We start from the raw sequence: 19,015 nt of genomic DNA, 5'->3' as shown, positions 1-19,015 counted from the left end.
TGGGAAAATAGAGTGACCTGTGCCTGTCCCGACACCAAGAGCTAGTCTCTCGTTGGTTCCCCGTCTTCCCGTTCATCCTCAGGACAAATTGCAACCTGTACGGAACAGGAGGTTAAAGGTGCTGATGCTCCAAGTAGGGAGATTGCTAGTAACGTGGCTGGAATGGCGAACCCGGGCACAAGGAGATGAGAAATGAGGTGCGTTTTAGAAACCTTTCCCATCACACGGTGTACCATCTTCTGGGTTCTCATGCATGTTTTCGATGTAGGAAGATGCCCTTGAACCTGGAGATTTGGGACCCATGCGATGGGTACCACGCAGTATTACTTTAAAGGGTCTGCGTTTGCTCACCCAACCTCACCAAACCTCTCAGCCCCAAGAGTGTCCACCCTTATGTCTCATCCAGCTGTGGGTCGTCTAGATATGGTCAATCCAGGTTGCATCACAGCCCCTGAACGAATTGTGTAAGAATTTCTATCTCTTTCACTGTCGTTGTTTCATGGGTTTTTCAAAGTAATTTATTTTCATAATGGGGTTTAGCTGCTTTTCACGGCTGTGTTTATGCCGCTTTACACCCACTTGACACACTAACAGAGAGATATCAATACATAGGTTTTAAGATTATTACTAGTCAGATATATTCTTGTGCGGTGAATAGGGCGTGTTGAGTCCAGTTCTCTGAGCAAGGAGTAGGTCTTGTCTACTACATATTGGGTTTATGGAACGGTATCTGAGCTAATTTGATACCCTTGTTTTATGTATCACCCCACCTCACCTTTCCCGTTAAGCAGCCATAGTCTGTTTTCTGCATGTGTGACTCTGTTCTGTTTTGTAATTCAGTTCAAGTGTAACGGTTTTTACATTCCCTCTAAAAGTGATACCTTATGAGAAGTGTCCTTTTCTGTGTGACTTATTTCACTTAGAATCGTCGTACCTAAATCCACTCATCATGCTGCTACTAACCTTATGACATTGATTTCATGGCTGAGTGATATTCCATTGTACATAAGGACCACAACTTCTTTATCCATTTTTCTCTTTCCTTGGATATTTAAGGTGGAATGAAGTGGAGGTCCTTGTCAACAGAGCAGCCCTCAACTTTGGGGTGCTTGTGTCTTGCTGATTTTTCATTTTCCCAATTTATACCCCCATGAGTGGAAGTGCCCTATGCTCTCTAAGCTGTGTTTTTCAGATGTTTCAGGACACACCGTACACTTCTCCAGAGTGGCTGTTGGCAATTTACATCCCGCCCATCAGTGTAGCAAGGCTCTCATTTCTCCATGGCCTGTCCTGCATTTCTGGTTTTGACACTTTTTTCAGCATGGCCCTTTTGACCGATGGGAAGCGAGACTTCTTTGTAGCGCTGATTTGCCTTTCCAGGTTGCTTGGTTGGCCAAAAAGGGCGTATGCGTTTTTTCCTGAATATATTCAGGAAGAAACGCATACGCCCTTTTTGGCCAAAGGCATCATTGTCAACATTTTGCCGCTTTTCATGTGCTTTAAAGGCGATTCGTATCTACCTCCTGAAATCTGTTTCCTGCAATTCTGCCTTGATTTCAAATCCTCTTCTTTGCCTTCCCTCAATATATTTGTGGACGAGAGTTATCATTTATAACTCTGCAGGTTTGTGAATTGCAGTGCCCTGAACCTCCATTTTACAACTCGCTTTTTTGGGAGCTGGCCGCAAAAGCGCAGGATGGCTTCAGGCCCTGTTCTGGTTCCGGGGGGCAGGCTGAGCCTGTGGTTAATTCTTCTTCCTGATGGGAAAATAGAGTGACCTGTGCCTGTCCCGACACCAAGAGCTAGTCTCTCGTTGGTTCCCCGTCTTCCCGTTCATCCTCAGGACAAATTGCAACCTGTACGGAACAGGAGGTTAAAGGTGCTGATGATCCAAGTAGGGAGATTGCTAGTAACGCGGCTGGAATGGCGAACCCGGGCACAAGGAGATGAGAAATGAGGTGCGTTTTAGAAACCTTTCCCCATCACACGGTGTACCATCTTCTGGGTTTCTCATGCATGTTTTCGATGTAGGAAGATGCCCTTGAACCTGGAGATTTGGGACCCATGCGATGGGTACCACGCAGTATTACTTTAAAGGGTCTGCGTTTGCTCACCCAACCTCACCAAACCTCTCAGCCCCAAGAGTGTCCACCCTTATGTCTCATCCAGCTGTGGGTCTAGATATGGTCAATCCAGGTTGCATCACAGCCCCTGAACGAATTGTGTAAGAATTTCTATCTCTTTCACTGTCGTTGTTTCATGGGTTTTTCAAAGTAATTTATTTTCATAATGGGGTTTAGCTGCTTTTCACGGCTGTGTTTATGCCGCTTTACACCCACTTGACACACTAACAGAGAGATATCAATACATAGGTTTTAAGATTATTACTAGTCAGATATATTCTTGTGCGGTGAATAGGGCGTGTTGAGTCCAGTTCTCTGAGCAAGGAGTAGGTCTTGTCTACTACATATTGGGTTTATGGAACGGTATCTGAGCTAATTTGATACCCTTGGTTTATGTATCACCCCACCTCACCTTTCCCGTTAAGCAGCCATTGTCTGTTTTCTGCATGTGTGACTCTGTTCTGTTTTGTAATTCAGTTCAAGTGTAACGGTTTTTACATTCCCTCTAAAAGTGATACCTTATGAGAAGTGTCCTTTTCTGTGTGACTTATTTCACTTAGAATCGTCGTACCTAAATCCACTCATCATGCTGCTACTAACCTTATGACATTGATTTCATGGCTGAGTGATATTCCATTGTACATAAGGACCACAACTTCTTTATCCATTTTTCTCTTTCCTTGGATATTTAAGGTGGAATGAAGTGGAGGTCCTTGTCAACAGAGCAGCCCTCAACTTTGGGGTGCTTGTGTCTTGCTGATTTTTCATTTTCCCAATTTATACCCCCATGAGTGGAAGTGCCCTATGCTCTCTAAGCTGTGTTTTTCAGATGTTTCAGGACACACCGTACACTTCTCCAGAGTGGCTGTTGGCAATTTACATCCCGCCCATCAGTGTAGCAAGGCTCTCATTTCTCCATGGCCTGTCCTGCATTTCTGGTTTTGACATATTTTTCAGCATGGCCCTTTTGACCGATGGGAAGTGAGACTTCTTTGTAGCGCTGATTTGCCTTTCCAGGTTGCTTGGTTGGCCAAAAAGGGCGTATGCGTTTTTTCCTGAATATATTCAGGCAAAAACGCATACGCCCTTTTTGGCCAAGGGCATCATTGTCAACATTTTGCCACTTTTCATGTGCTTTAAAGGCGATTCGAATCTACCTCCTGAAATCTGTTTCCTGCAATTCTGCCTTGATTTCAAATCCTCTTCTTTGCCTTCCCTCAATATATTTGTGGACGAGAGTTATCATTTATAACTCTGCAGGTTTGTGAATTGCAGTGCCCTGAACCTCCACTTTACAACTCGCTTTTTTGGGAGCTGGCCGCAAAAGCGCAGGATGGCTTCAGGCCCTGTTCTGGTTCCGGGGGGCAGGCTGAGCCTGTGGTTAATTCTTCTTCCTGATGGGAAAATAGAGTGACCTGTGCCTGTCCCGACACCAAGAGCTAGTCTCTCGTTGGTTCCCCGTCTTCCCGTTCATCCTCAGGACAAATTGCAACCTGTACGGAACAGGAGGTTAACGGTGCTGATGCTCCAAGTAGGGAGATTGCTAGTAACGTGGCTGGAATGGCGAACCCGGGCACAAGGAGATGAGAAATGAGGTGCGTTTTAGAAACCTTTCCCCATCACACGGTGTACCATCTTCTGGGTTTCTCATGCATGTTTTCGATGTAGGAAGATGCCCTTGAACCTGGTGATTTGGGACCCATGCGATGGGTACCACGCAGTATTACTTTAAAGGGTCTGCGTTTGCTCACCCAACCTCACCAAACCTCTCAGCCCCAAGAGTGTCCACCCTTATGTCTCATCCAGCTGTGGGTCTAGATATGGTCAATCCAGGTTGCATCACAGCCCCTGAACTCATTGTGTAAGAATTTCTATCTCTTTCACTGTCGTTGTTTCATGGGTTTTTCAAAGTAATTTATTTTCATAATGGGGTTTAGCTGCTTCTCACGGCTGTGTTTATGCCGCTTTACACCCACTTGACACACTAACAGAGAGATATCAATACATAGGTTTTACGATTATTACTAGTCAGATATATTCTTGTGCGGTGAATAGGGCGTGTTGAGTCCAGTTCTCTGAGCAAGGAGTAGGTCTTGTCTACTACATATTGGGTTTATGGAACGGTATCTGAGCTAATTTGATACCCTTGTTTTATGTATCACCCCACCTCACCTTTCCCGTTAAGCAGCCATAGTCTGTTTTCTGCATGTGTGACTCTGTTCTGTTTTGTAATTCAGTTCAAGTGTAACGGTTTTTACATTCCCTCTAAAAGTGATACCTTATGAGAAGTGTCCTTTTCTGTGTGACTTATTTCACTTAGAATCGTCGTACCTAAATCCACTCATCATGCTGCTACTAACCTTATGACATTGATTTCATGGCTGAGTGATATTCCATTGTACATAAGGACCACAACTTCTTTATCCATTGTTCTCTTTCCTGGGATATTTAAGGTGGAATGAAGTGGCGGTCCTTGTCAACAGAGCAGCCCTAAACTTTGGGGTGCTTGTGTCTTGCTGATTTTTCATTTTCCCAATTTATACCCCCATGAGTGGAAGTGCCCTATGCTCTCTAAGCTGTGTTTTTTGGATGTTTCAGGACTCACCGTACACTTCTCCAGAGTGGCTGTTGGCAATTTACATCCCGCCCATCAGTGTAGCAAGGCTCCCATTTCTCCATGGCCTGTCCTGCATTTCTGGTTTTGACACTTTTTTCAGCATGGCCCTTTTGACCGATGGGAAGCGAGACTTCTTTGTAGCGCTGATTTGCCTTTCCAGGTTGCTTGGTTGGCCAAAAAGGGCGTATGCGTTTTTTCCTGAATATATTCAGGAAGAAACGCATACGCCCTTTTTGGCCAAAGGCATCATTGTCAACATTTTGCCGCTTTTCATGTGCTTTAAAGGCGATTCGTATCTACCTCCTGAAATCTGTTTCGTGCAATTCTGCCTTGATTTCAAATCCTCTTCTTTGCCTTCCCTCAATATATTTGTGGACGAGAGTTATCATTTATAACTCTGCAGGTTTGTGAATTGCAGTGCCCTGAACCTCCATTTTACAACTCGCTTTTTTGGGAGCTGGCCGCAAAAGCGCAGGATGGCTTCAGGCCCTGTTCTGGTTCCGGGGGGCAGGCTGAGCCTGTGGTTAATTCTTCTTCCTGATGGGAAAATAGAGTGACCTGTGCCTGTCCCGACACCAAGAGCTAGTCTCTCGTTGGTTCCCCGTCTTCCCGTTCATCCTCAGGACAAATTGCAACCTGTACGGAACAGGAGGTTAACGGTGCTGATGCTCCAAGTAGGGAGATTGCTAGTAACGTGGCTGGAATGGCGAACCCGGGCACAAGGAGATGAGAAATGAGGTGCATTTTAGAAACCTTTCCCCATCACACGGTGTACCATCTTCTGGGTTTCTCATGCATGTTTTCGATGTAGGAAGATGCCCTTGAACCTGGTGATTTGGGACCCATGCGATGGGTACCACGCAGTATTACTTTAAAGGGTCTGCGTTTGCTCACCCAACCTCACCAAACCTCTCAGCCCCAAGAGTGTCCACCCTTATGTCTCATCCAGCTGTGGGTCTAGATATGGTCAATCCAGGTTGCATCACAGCCCCTGAACTCATTGTGTAAGAATTTCTATCTCTTTCACTGTCGTTGTTTCATGGGTTTTTCAAAGTAATTTATTTTCATAATGGGGTTTAGCTGCTTCTCACGGCTGTGTTTATGCCGCTTTACACCCACTTGACACACTAACAGAGAGATATCAATACATAGGTTTTACGATTATTACTAGTCAGATATATTCTTGTGCGGTGAATAGGGCGTGTTGAGTCCAGTTCTCTGAGCAAGGAGTAGGTCTTGTCTACTACATATTGGGTTTATGGAACGGTATCTGAGCTAATTTGATACCCTTGTTTTATGTATCACCCCACCTCACCTTTCCCGTTAAGCAGCCATAGTCTGTTTTCTGCATGTGTGACTCTGTTCTGTTTTGTAATTCAGTTCAAGTGTAACGGTTTTTACATTCCCTCTAAAAGTGATACCTTATGAGAAGTGTCCTTTTCTGTGTGACTTATTTCACTTAGAATCGTCGTACCTAAATCCACTCATCATGCTGCTACTAACCTTATGACATTGATTTCATGGCTGAGTGATATTCCATTGTACATAAGGACCACAACTTCTTTATCCATTGTTCTCTTTCCTGGGATATTTAAGGTGGAATGAAGTGGCGGTCCTTGTCAACAGAGCAGCCCTAAACTTTGGGGTGCTTGTGTCTTGCTGATTTTTCATTTTCCCAATTTATACCCCCATGAGTGGAAGTGCCCTATGCTCTCTAAGCTGTGTTTTTTGGATGTTTCAGGACTCACCGTACACTTCTCCAGAGTGGCTGTTGGCAATTTACATCCCGCCCATCAGTGTAGCAAGGCTCCCATTTCTCCATGGCCTGTCCTGCATTTCTGGTTTTGACACTTTTTTCAGCATGGCCCTTTTGACCGATGGGAAGCGAGACTTCTCTGTAGCGCTGATTTGCCTTTCCAGGTTGCTTGGTTGGCCAAAAAGGGCGTATGCGTTTTTTCCTGAATATATTCAGGAAAAAACGCATACGCCCTTTTTGGCCAAGGGCATCATTGTCAACGTTTTGCCGCTTTTCATGTGCTTTAAAGGCGATTCGAATCTACCTCCTGAAATCAGTTTCGTGCAATTCTGCCTTGATTTCAAATCCTCTTCTTTGCCTTCCCTCAATATATTTGTGGACGAGAGTTATCATTTATAACTCTGCAGGTTTGTGAATTGCAGTGCCCTGAACCTCCATTTTACAACTCGCTTTTTTGGGAGCTGGCCGCAAAAGCGCAGGATGGCTTCAGGCCCTGTTCTGGTTCCGGGGGGCAGGCTGAGCCTGTGGTTAATTCTTCTTCCTGATGGGAAAATAGAGTGACCTGTGCCTGTCCCGACACCAAGAGCTAGTCTCTCGTTGGTTCCCCGTCTTCCCGTTCATCCTCAGGACAAATTGCAACCTGTACGGAACAGGAGGTTAAAGGTGCTGATGCTCCAAGTAGGGAGATTGCTAGTAACGCGGCTGGAATGGCGAACCCGGGCACAAGGAGATGAGAAATGAGGTGCGTTTTAGAAACCTTTCCCCATCACACGGTGTACCATCTTCTGGGTTTCTCATGCATGTTTTCGATGTAGGAAGATGCCCTTGAACCTGGAGATTTGGGACCCATGCGATGGGTACCACGCAGTATTACTTTAAAGGGTCTGCGTTTGCTCACCCAACCTCACCAAACCTCTCAGCCCCAAGAGTGTCCACCCTTATGTCTCATCCAGCTGTGGGTCTAGATATGGTCAATCCAGGTTGCATCACAGCCCCTGAACGAATTGTGTAAGAATTTCTATCTCTTTCACTGTCGTTGTTTCATGGGTTTTTCAAAGTAATTTATTTTCATAATGGGGTTTAGCTGCTTTTCACGGCTGTGTTTATGCCGCTTTACACCCACTTGACACACTAACAGAGAGATATCAATACATAGGTTTTCAGATTATTACTAGTCAGATATATTCTTGTGCGGTGAATAGGGCGTGTTGAGTCCAGTTCTCTGAGCAAGGAGTAGGTCTTGTCTACTACATATTGGGTTTATGGAACGGTATCTGAGCTAATTTGATACCCTTGTTTTATGTATCACCCCACCTCACCTTTCCCGTTAAGCAGCCATAGTCTGTTTTCTGCATGTGTGACTCTGTTCTGTTTTGTAATTCAGTTCAAGTGTAACGGTTTTTACATTCCCTCTAAAAGTGATACCTTATGAGAAGTGTCCTTTTCTGTGTGACTTATTTCACTTAGAATCGTCGTACCTAAATCCACTCATCATGCTGCTACTAACCTTATGACATTGATTTCATGGCTGAGTGATATTCCATTGTACATAAGGACCACAACTTCTTTATCCATTTTTCTCTTTCCTTGGATATTTAAGGTGGAATGAAGTGGAGGTCCTTGTCAACAGAGCAGCCCTCAACTTTGGGGTGCTTGTGTCTTGCTGATTTTTCATTTTCCCAATTTATACCCCCATGAGTGGAAGTGCCCTATGCTCTCTAAGCTGTGTTTTTCAGATGTTTCAGGACACACCGTACACTTCTCCAGAGTGGCTGTTGGCAATTTACATCCCGCCCATCAGTGTAGCAAGGCTCTCATTTCTCCATGGCCTGTCCTGCATTTCTGGTTTTGACATATTTTTCAGCATGGCCCTTTTGACCGATGGGAAGTGAGACTTCTTTGTAGCGCTGATTTGCCTTTCCAGGTTGCTTGGTTGGCCAAAAAGGGCGTATGCGTTTTTTCCTGAATATATTCAGGAAAAAACGCATACGCCCTTTTTGGCCAAGGGCATCATTGTCAACATTTTGCCACTTTTCATGTGCTTTAAAGGCGATTCGAATCTACCTCCTGAAATCTGTTTCGTGCAATTCTGCCTTGATTTCAAATCCTCTTCTTTGCCTTCCCTCAATATATTTGTGGACGAGAGTTATCATTTATAACTCTGCAGGTTTGTGAATTGCAGTGCCCTGAACCTCCATTTTACAACTCGCTTTTTTGGGAGCTGGCCGCAAAAGCGCAGGATGGCTTCAGGCCCTGTTCTGGTTCCGGGGGGCAGGCTGAGCCTGTGGTTAATTCTTCTTCCTGATGGGAAAATAGAGTGACCTGTGCCTGTCCCGACACCAAGAGCTAGTCTCTCGTTGGTTCCCCGTCTTCCCGTTCATCCTCAGGACAAATTGCAACCTGTACGGAACAGGAGGTTAAAGGTGCTGATGCTCCAAGTAGGGAGATTGCTAGTAACGTGGCTGGAATGGCGAACCCGGGCACAAGGAGATGAGAAATGAGGTGCGTTTTAGAAACCTTTCCCCATCACACGGTGTACCATCTTCTGGGTTTCTCATGCATGTTTTCGATGTAGGAAGATGCCCTTGAACCTGGAGATTTGGGACCCATGCGATGGGTACCACGCAGTATTACTTTAAAGGGTCTGCGTTTGCTCACCCAACCTCACCAAACCTCTCAGCCCCAAGAGTGTCCACCCTTATGTCTCATCCAGCTGTGGGTCTAGATATGGTCAATCCAGGTTGCATCACAGCCCCTGAACTCATTGTGTAAGAATTTCTATCTCTTTCACTGTCGTTGTTTCATGGGTTTTTCAAAGTAATTTATTTTCATAATGGGGTTTAGCTGCTTCTCACGGCTGTGTTTATGCCGCTTTACACCCACTTGACACACTAACAGAGAGATATCAATACATAGGTTTTACGATTATTACTAGTCAGATATATTCTTGTGCGGTGAATAGGGCGTGTTGAGTCCAGTTCTCTGAGCAAGGAGTAGGTCTTGTCTACTACATATTGGGTTTATGGAACGGTATCTGAGCTAATTTGATACCCTTGTTTTATGTATCACCCCACCTCACCTTTCCCGTTAAGCAGCCATAGTCTGTTTTCTGCATGTGTGACTCTGTTCTGTTTTGTAATTCAGTTCAAGTGTAACGGTTTTTACATTCCCTCTAAAAGTGATACCTTATGAGAAGTGTCCTTTTCTGTGTGACTTATTTCACTTAGAATCGTCGTACCTAAATCCACTCATCATGCTGCTACTAACCTTATGACATTGATTTCATGGCTGAGTGATATTCCATTGTACATAAGGACCACAACTTCTTTATCCATTTTTCTCTTTCCTGGGATATTTAAGGTGGAATGAAGTGGAGGTCCTTGTCAACAGAGCAGCCCTCAACTTTGGGGTGCTTGTGTCTTGCTGATTTTTCATTTTCCCAATTTATACCCCCATGAGTGGAAGTGCCCTATGCTCTCTAAGCTGTGTTTTTCAGATGTTTCAGGACACACCGTACACTTCTCCAGAGTGGCTGTTGGCAATTTACATCCCGCCCATCAGTGTAGCAAGGCTCTCATTTCTCCATGGCCTGTCCTGCATTTCTGGTTTTGACATATTTTTCAGCATGGCCCTTTTGACCGATGGGAAGTGAGACTTCTTTGTAGCGCTGATTTGCCTTTCCAGGTTGCTTGGTTGGCCAAAAAGGGCGTATGCGTTTTTTCCTGAATATATTCAGGCAAAAACGCATACGCCCTTTTTGGCCAAGGGCATCATTGTCAACATTTTGCCACTTTTCATGTGCTTTAAAGGCGATTCGAATCTACCTCCTGAAATCTGTTTCGTGCAATTCTGCCTTGATTTCAAATCCTCTTCTTTGCCTTCCCTCAATATATTTGTGGACGAGAGTTATCATTTATAACTCTGCAGGTTTGTGAATTGCAGTGCCCTGAACCTCCATTTTACAACTCGCTTTTTTGGGAGCTGGCCGCAAAAGCGCAGGATGGCTTCAGGCCCTGTTCTGGTTCCGGGGGGCAGGCTGAGCCTGTGGTTAATTCTTCTTCCTGATGGGAAAATAGAGTGACCTGTGCCTGTCCCGACACCAAGAGCTAGTCTCTCGTTGGTTCCCCGTCTTCCCGTTCATCCTCAGGACAAATTGCAACCTGTACGGAACAGGAGGTTAAAGGTGCTGATGCTCCAAGTAGGGAGATTGCTAGTAACGTGGCTGGAATGGCGAACCCGGGCACAAGGAGATGAGAAATGAGGTGCGTTTTAGAAACCTTTCCCCATCACACGGTGTACCATCTTTTGGGTTTCTCATGCATGTTTTCGATGTAGGAAGATGCCCTTGAACCTGGAGATTTGGGACCCATGCGATGGGTACCACGCAGTATTACTTTAAAGGGTCTGCGTTTGCTCACCCAACCTCACCAAACCTCTCAGCCCCAAGAGTGTCCACCCTTATGTCTCATCCAGCTGTGGGTCTAGATATGGTCAATCCAGGTTGCATCACAGCCCCTGAACGAATTGTGTAAGAATTTCTATCTCTTTCACTGTCGTTGTTTCATGGGTTTTTCAAAGTAATTTATTTTCATAATGGGGTTTAGCTGCTTTTCACGGCTGTGTTTATGCCGCTTTACACCCACTTGACACACTAACAGAGAGATATCAATACATAGGTTTTAAGATTATTACTAGTCAGATATATTCTTGTGCGGTGAATAGGGCGTGTTGAGTCCAGTTCTCTGAGCAAGGAGTAGGTCTTGTCTACTACATATTGGGTTTATGGAACGGTATCTGAGCTAATTTGATACCCTTGTTTTATGTATCACCCCACCTCACCTTTCCCGTTAAGCAGCCATTGTCTGTTTTCTGCATGTGTGACTCTGTTCTGTTTTGTAATTCAGTTCAAGTGTAACGGTTTTTACATTCCCTCTAAAAGTGATACCTTATGAGAAGTGTCCTTTTCTGTGTGACTTATTTCACTTAGAATCGTCGTACCTAAATCCACTCATCATGCTGCTACTAACCTTATGACATTGATTTCATGGCTGAGTGATATTCCATTGTACATAAGGACCACAACTTCTTTATCCATTTTTCTCTTTCCTTGGATATTTAAGGTGGAATGAAGTGGAGGTCCTTGTCAACAGAGCAGCCCTCAACTTTGGGGTGCTTGTGTCTTGCTGATTTTTCATTTTCCCAATTTATACCCCCATGAGTGGAAGTGCCCTATGCTCTCTAAGCTGTGTTTTTCAGATGTTTCAGGACACACCGTACACTTCTCCAGAGTGGCTGTTGGCAATTTACATCCCGCCCATCAGTGTAGCAAGGCTCTCATTTCTCCATGGCCTGTCCTGCATTTCTGGTTTTGACATATTTTTCAGCATGGCCCTTTTGACCGATGGGAAGTGAGACTTCTTTGTAGCGCTGATTTGCCTTTCCAGGTTGCTTGGTTGGCCAAAAAGGGCGTATGCGTTTTTTCCTGAATATATTCAGGAAAAAACGCATACGCCCTTTTTGGCCAAGGGCATCATTGTCAACATTTTGCCACTTTTCATGTGCTTTAAAGGCGATTCGAATCTACCTCCTGAAATCTGTTTCCTGCAATTCTGCCTTGATTTCAAATCCTCTTCTTTGCCTTCCCTCAATATATTTGTGGACGAGAGTTATCATTTATAACTCTGCAGGTTTGTGAATTGCAGTGCCCTGAACCTCCACTTTACAACTCGCTTTTTTGGGAGCTGGCCGCAAAAGCGCAGGATGGCTTCAGGCCCTGTTCTGGTTCCGGGGGGCAGGCTGAGCCTGTGGTTAATTCTTCTTCCTGATGGGAAAATAGAGTGACCTGTGCCTGTCCCGACACCAAGAGCTAGTCTCTCGTTGGTTCCCCGTCTTCCCGTTCATCCTCAGGACAAATTGCAACCTGTACGGAACAGGAGGTTAACGGTGCTGATGCTCCAAGTAGGGAGATTGCTAGTAACGTGGCTGGAATGGCGAACCCGGGCACAAGGAGATGAGAAATGAGGTGCGTTTTAGAAACCTTTCCCCATCACACGGTGTACCATCTTCTGGGTTTCTCATGCATGTTTTCGATGTAGGAAGATGCCCTTGAACCTGGTGATTTGGGACCCATGCGATGGGTACCACGCAGTATTACTTTAAAGGGTCTGCGTTTGCTCACCCAACCTCACCAAACCTCTCAGCCCCAAGAGTGTCCACCCTTATGTCTCATCCAGCTGTGGGTCTAGATATGGTCAATCCAGGTTGCATCACAGCCCCTGAACTCATTGTGTAAGAATTTCTATCTCTTTCACTGTCGTTGTTTCATGGGTTTTTCAAAGTAATTTATTTTCATAATGGGGTTTAGCTGCTTCTCACGGCTGTGTTTATGCCGCTTTACACCCACTTGACACACTAACAGAGAGATATCAATACATAGGTTTTACGATTATTACTAGTCAGATATATTCTTGTGCGGTGAATAGGGCGTGTTGAGTCCAGTTCTCTGAGCAAGGAGTAGGTCTTGTCTACTACATATTGGGTTTATGGAACGGTATCTGAGCTAATTTGATACCCTTGTTTTATGTATCACCCCACCTCACCTTTCCCGTTAAGCAGCCATAGTCTGTTTTCTGCATGTGTGACTCTGTTCTGTTTTGTAATTCAGTTCAAGTGTAACGGTTTTTACATTCCCTCTAAAAGTGATACCTTATGAGAAGTGTCCTTTTCTGTGTGACTTATTTCACTTAGAATCGTCGTACCTAAATCCACTCATCATGCTGCTACTAACCTTATGACATTGATTTCATGGCTGAGTGATATTCCATTGTACATAAGGACCACAACTTCTTTATCCATTGTTCTCTTTCCTGGGATATTTAAGGTGGAATGAAGTGGCGGTCCTTGTCAACAGAGCAGCCCTAAACTTTGGGGTGCTTGTGTCTTGCTGATTTTTCATTTTCCCAATTTATACCCCCATGAGTGGAAGTGCCCTATGCTCTCTAAGCTGTGTTTTTTGGATGTTTCAGGACTCACCGTACACTTCTCCAGAGTGGCTGTTGGCAATTTACATCCCGCCCATCAGTGTAGCAAGGCTCCCATTTCTCCATGGCCTGTCCTGCATTTCTGGTTTTGACACTTTTTTCAGCATGGCCCTTTTGACCGATGGGAAGCGAGACTTCTTTGTAGCGCTGATTTGCCTTTCCAGGTTGCTTGGTTGGCCAAAAAGGGCGTATGCGTTTTTTCCTGAATATATTCAGGAAGAAACGCATACGCCCTTTTTGGCCAAAGGCATCATTGTCAACATTTTGCCGCTTTTCATGTGCTTTAAAGGCGATTCGTATCTACCTCCTGAAATCTGTTTCGTGCAATTCTGCCTTGATTTCAAATCCTCTTCTTTGCCTTCCCTCAATATATTTGTGGACGAGAGTTATCATTTATAACTCTGCAGGTTTGTGAATTGCAGTGCCCTGAACCTCCATTTTACAACTCGCTTTTTTGGGAGCTGGCCGCAAAAGCGCAGGATGGCTTCAGGCCCTGTTCTGGTTCCGGGGGGCAGGCTGAGCCTGTGGTTAATTCTTCTTCCTGATGGGAAAATAGAGTGACCTGTGCCTGTCCCGACACCAAGAGCTAGTCTCTCGTTGGTTCCCCGTCTTCCCGTTCATCCTCAGGACAAATTGCAACCTGTACGGAACAGGAGGTTAACGGTGCTGATGCTCCAAGTAGGGAGATTGCTAGTAACGTGGCTGGAATGGCGAACCCGGGCACAAGGAGATGAGAAATGAGGTGCGTTTTAGAAACCTTTCCCCATCACACGGTGTACCATCTTCTGGGTTTCTCATGCATGTTTTCGATGTAGGAAGATGCCCTTGAACCTGGTGATTTGGGACCCATGCGATGGGTACCACGCAGTATTACTTTAAAGGGTCTGCGTTTGCTCACCCAACCTCACCAAACCTCTCAGCCCCAAGAGTGTCCACCCTTATGTCTCATCCAGCTGTGGGTCTAGATATGGTCAATCCAGGTTGCATCACAGCCCCTGAACTCATTGTGTAAGAATTTCTATCTCTTTCACTGTCGTTGTTTCATGGGTTTTTCAAAGTAATTTATTTTCATAATGGGGTTTAGCTGCTTCTCACGGCTGTGTTTATGCCGCTTTACACCCACTTGACACACTAACAGAGAGATATCAATACATAGGTTTTACGATTATTACTAGTCAGATATATTCTTGTGCGGTGAATAGGGCGTGTTGAGTCCAGTTCTCTGAGCAAGGAGTAGGTCTTGTCTACTACATATTGGGTTTATGGAACGGTATCTGAGCTAATTTGATACCCTTGTTTTATGTATCACCCCACCTCACCTTTCCCGTTAAGCAGCCATAGTCTGTTTTCTGCATGTGTGACTCTGTTCTGTTTTGTAATTCAGTTCAAGTGTAACGGTTTTTACATTCCCTCTAAAAGTGATACCTTATGAGAAGTGTCCTTTTCTGTGTGACTTATTTCACTTAGAATCGTCGTACCTAAATCCACTCATCATGCTGCTACTAACCTTATGACATTGATTTCATGGCTGAGTGATATTCCATTGTACATAAGGACCACAACTTCTTTATCCATTGTTCTCTTTCCTGGGATATTTAAGGTGGAATGAAGTGGCGGTCCTTGTCAACAGAGCAGCCCTAAACTTTGGGGTGCTTGTGTCTTGCTGATTTTTCATTTTCCCAATTTATACCCCCATGAGTGGAAGTGCCCTATGCTCTCTAAGCTGTGTTTTTTGGATGTTTCAGGACTCACCGTACACTTCTCCAGAGTGGCTGTTGGCAATTTACATCCCGCCCATCAGTGTAGCAAGGCTCCCATTTCTCCATGGCCTGTCCTGCATTTCTGGTTTTGACACTTTTTTCAGCATGGCCCTTTTGACCGATGGGAAGCGAGACTTCTCTGTAGCGCTGATTTGCCTTTCCAGGTTGCTTGGTTGGCCAAAAAGGGCGTATGCGTTTTTTCCTGAATATATTCAGGAAAAAACGCATACGCCCTTTTTGGCCAAGGGCATCATTGTCAACGTTTTGCCGCTTTTCATGTGCTTTAAAGGCGATTCGAATCTACCTCCTGAAATCAGTTTCGTGCAATTCTGCCTTGATTTCAAATCCTCTTCTTTGCCTTCCCTCAATATATTTGTGGACGAGAGTTATCATTTATAACTCTGCAGGTTTGTGAATTGCAGTGCCCTGAACCTCCATTTTACAACTCGCTTTTTTGGGAGCTGGCCGCAAAAGCGCAGGATGGCTTCAGGCCCTGTTCTGGTTCCGGGGGGCAGGCTGAGCCTGTGGTTAATTCTTCTTCCTGATGGGAAAATAGAGTGACCTGTGCCTGTCCCGACACCAAGAGCTAGTCTCTCGTTGGTTCCCCGTCTTCCCGTTCATCCTCAGGACAAATTGCAACCTGTACGGAACAGGAGGTTAAAGGTGCTGATGTTCCAAGTAGGGAGATTGCTAGTAACACGGCTGGAATGGCGAACCCGGGCACAAGGAGATGAGAAATGAGGTGCGTTTTAGAAACCTTTCCCCATCACACGGTGTACCATCTTCTGGGTTTCTCATGCATGTTTTCGATGTAGGAAGATGCCCTTGAACCTGGAGATTTGGGACCCATGCGATGGGTACCACGCAGTATTACTTTAAAGGGTCTGCGTTTGCTCACCCAACCTCACCAAACCTCTCAGCCCCAAGAGTGTCCACCCTTATGTCTCATCCAGCTGTGGGTCTAGATATGGTCAATCCAGGTTGCATCACAGCCCCTGAACGAATTGTGTAAGAATTTCTATCTCTTTCACTGTCGTTGTTTCATGGGTTTTTCAAAGTAATTTATTTTCATAATGGGGTTTAGCTGCTTTTCACGGCTGTGTTTATGCCGCTTTACACCCACTTGACACACTAACAGAGAGATATCAATACATAGGTTTTAAGATTATTACTAGTCAGATATATTCTTGTGCGGTGAATAGGGCGTGTTGAGTCCAGTTCTCTGAGCAAGGAGTAGGTCTTGTCTACTACATATTGGGTTTATGGAACGGTATCTGAGCTAATTTGATACCCTTGTTTTATGTATCACCCCACCTCACCTTTCCCGTTAAGCAGCCATAGTCTGTTTTCTGCATGTGTGACTCTGTTCTGTTTTGTAATTCAGTTCAAGTGTAACGGTTTTTACATTCCCTCTAAAAGTGATACCTTATGAGAAGTGTCCTTTTCTGTGTGACTTATTTCACTTAGAATCGTCGTACCTAAATCCACTCATCATGCTGCTACTAACCTTATGACATTGATTTCATGGCTGAGTGATATTCCATTGTACATAAGGACCACAACTTCTTTATCCATTTTTCTCTTTCCTTGGATATTTAAGGTGGAATGAAGTGGAGGTCCTTGTCAACAGAGCAGCCCTCAACTTTGGGGTGCTTGTGTCTTGCTGATTTTTCATTTTCCCAATTTATACCCCCATGAGTGGAAGTGCCCTATGCTCTCTAAGCTGTGTTTTTCAGATGTTTCAGGACACACCGTACACTTCTCCAGAGTGGCTGTTGGCAATTTACATCCCGCCCATCAGTGTAGCAAGGCTCTCATTTCTCCATGGCCTGTCCTGCATTTCTGGTTTTGACATATTTTTCAGCATGGCCCTTTTGACCGATGGGAAGTGAGACTTCTTTGTAGCGCTGATTTGCCTTTCCAGGTTGCTTGGTTGGCCAAAAAGGGCGTATGCGTTTTTTCCTGAATATATTCAGGAAAAAACGCATACGCCCTTTTTGGCCAAGGGCATCATTGTCAACATTTTGCCACTTTTCATGTGCTTTAAAGGCGATTCGAATCTACCTCCTGAAATCTGTTTCGTGCAATTCTGCCTTGATTTCAAATCCTCTTCTTTGCCTTCCCTCAATATATTTGTGGACGAGAGTTATCATTTATAACTCTGCAGGTTTGTGAATTGCAGTGCCCTGAACCTCCATTTTACAACTCGCTTTTTTGGGAGCTGGCCGCAAAAGCGCAGGATGGCTTCAGGCCCTGTTCTGGTTCCGGGGGGCAGGCTGAGCCTGTGGTTAATTCTTCTTCCTGATGGGAAAATAGAGTGACCTGTGCCTGTCCCGACACCAAGAGCTAGTCTCTCGTTGGTTCCCCGTCTTCCCGTTCATCCTCAGGACAAATTGCAACCTGTACGGAACAGGAGGTTAAAGGTGCTGATGCTCCAAGTAGGGAGATTGCTAGTAACGTGGCTGGAATGGCGAACCCGGGCACAAGGAGATGAGAAATGAGGTGCGTTTTAGAAACCTTTCCCCATCACACGGTGTACCATCTTCTGGGTTTCTCATGCATGTTTTCGATGTAGGAAGATGCCCTTGAACCTGGAGATTTGGGACCCATGCGATGGGTACCACGCAGTATTACTTTAAAGGGTCTGCGTTTGCTCACCCAACCTCACCAAACCTCTCAGCCCCAAGAGTGTCCACCCTTATGTCTCATCCAGCTGTGGGTCTAGATATGGTCAATCCAGGTTGCATCACAGCCCCTGAACGAATTGTGTAAGAATTTCTATCTCTTTCACTGTCGTTGTTTCATGGGTTTTTCAAAGTAATTTATTTTCATAATGGGGTTTAGCTGCTTCTCACGGCTGTGTTTATGCCGCTTTACACCCACTTGACACACTAACAGAGAGATATCAATACATAGGTTTTACGATTATTACTAGTCAGATATATTCTTGTGCGGTGAATAGGGCGTGTTGAGTCCAGTTCTCTGAGCAAGGAGTAGGTCTTGTCTACTACATATTGGGTTTATGGAACGGTATCTGAGCTAATTTGATACCCTTGTTTTATGTATCACCCCACCTCACCTTTCCCGTTAAGCAGCCATAGTCTGTTTTCTGCATGTGTGACTCTGTTCTGTTTTGTAATTCAGTTCAAGTGTAACGGTTTTTACATTCCCTCTAAAAGTGATACCTTATGAGAAGTGTCCTTTTCTGTGTGACTTATTTCACTTAGAATCGTCGTACCTAAATCCACTCATCATGCTGCTACTAACCTTATGACATTGATTTCATGGCTGAGTGATATTCCATTGTACATAAGGACCACAACTTCTTTATCCATTTTTCTCTTTCCTGGGATATTTAAGGTGGAATGAAGTGGAGGTCCTTGTCAACAGAGCAGCCCTCAACTTTGGGGTGCTTGTGTCTTGCTGATTTTTCATTTTCCCAATTTATACCCCCATGAGTGGAAGTGCCCTATGCTCTCTAAGCTGTGTTTTTCAGATGTTTCAGGACACACCGTACACTTCTCCAGAGTGGCTGTTGGCAATTTACATCCCGCCCATCAGTGTAGCAAGGCTCTCATTTCTCCATGGCCTGTCCTGCATTTCTGGTTTTGACATATTTTTCAGCATGGCCCTTTTGACCGATGGGAAGTGAGACTTCTTTGTAGCGCTGATTTGCCTTTCCAGGTTGCTTGGTTGGCCAAAAAGGGCGTATGCGTTTT

The sequence above is a fragment of the Balaenoptera borealis genome (genome assembly GCF_965194805.1).
Source record: "Balaenoptera borealis genome assembly, chromosome: 12".
In the NCBI taxonomy this organism is placed as follows: domain Eukaryota; kingdom Metazoa; phylum Chordata; class Mammalia; order Artiodactyla; family Balaenopteridae; genus Balaenoptera; species Balaenoptera borealis.
This window is presented reverse-complemented; position numbering follows the sequence as displayed.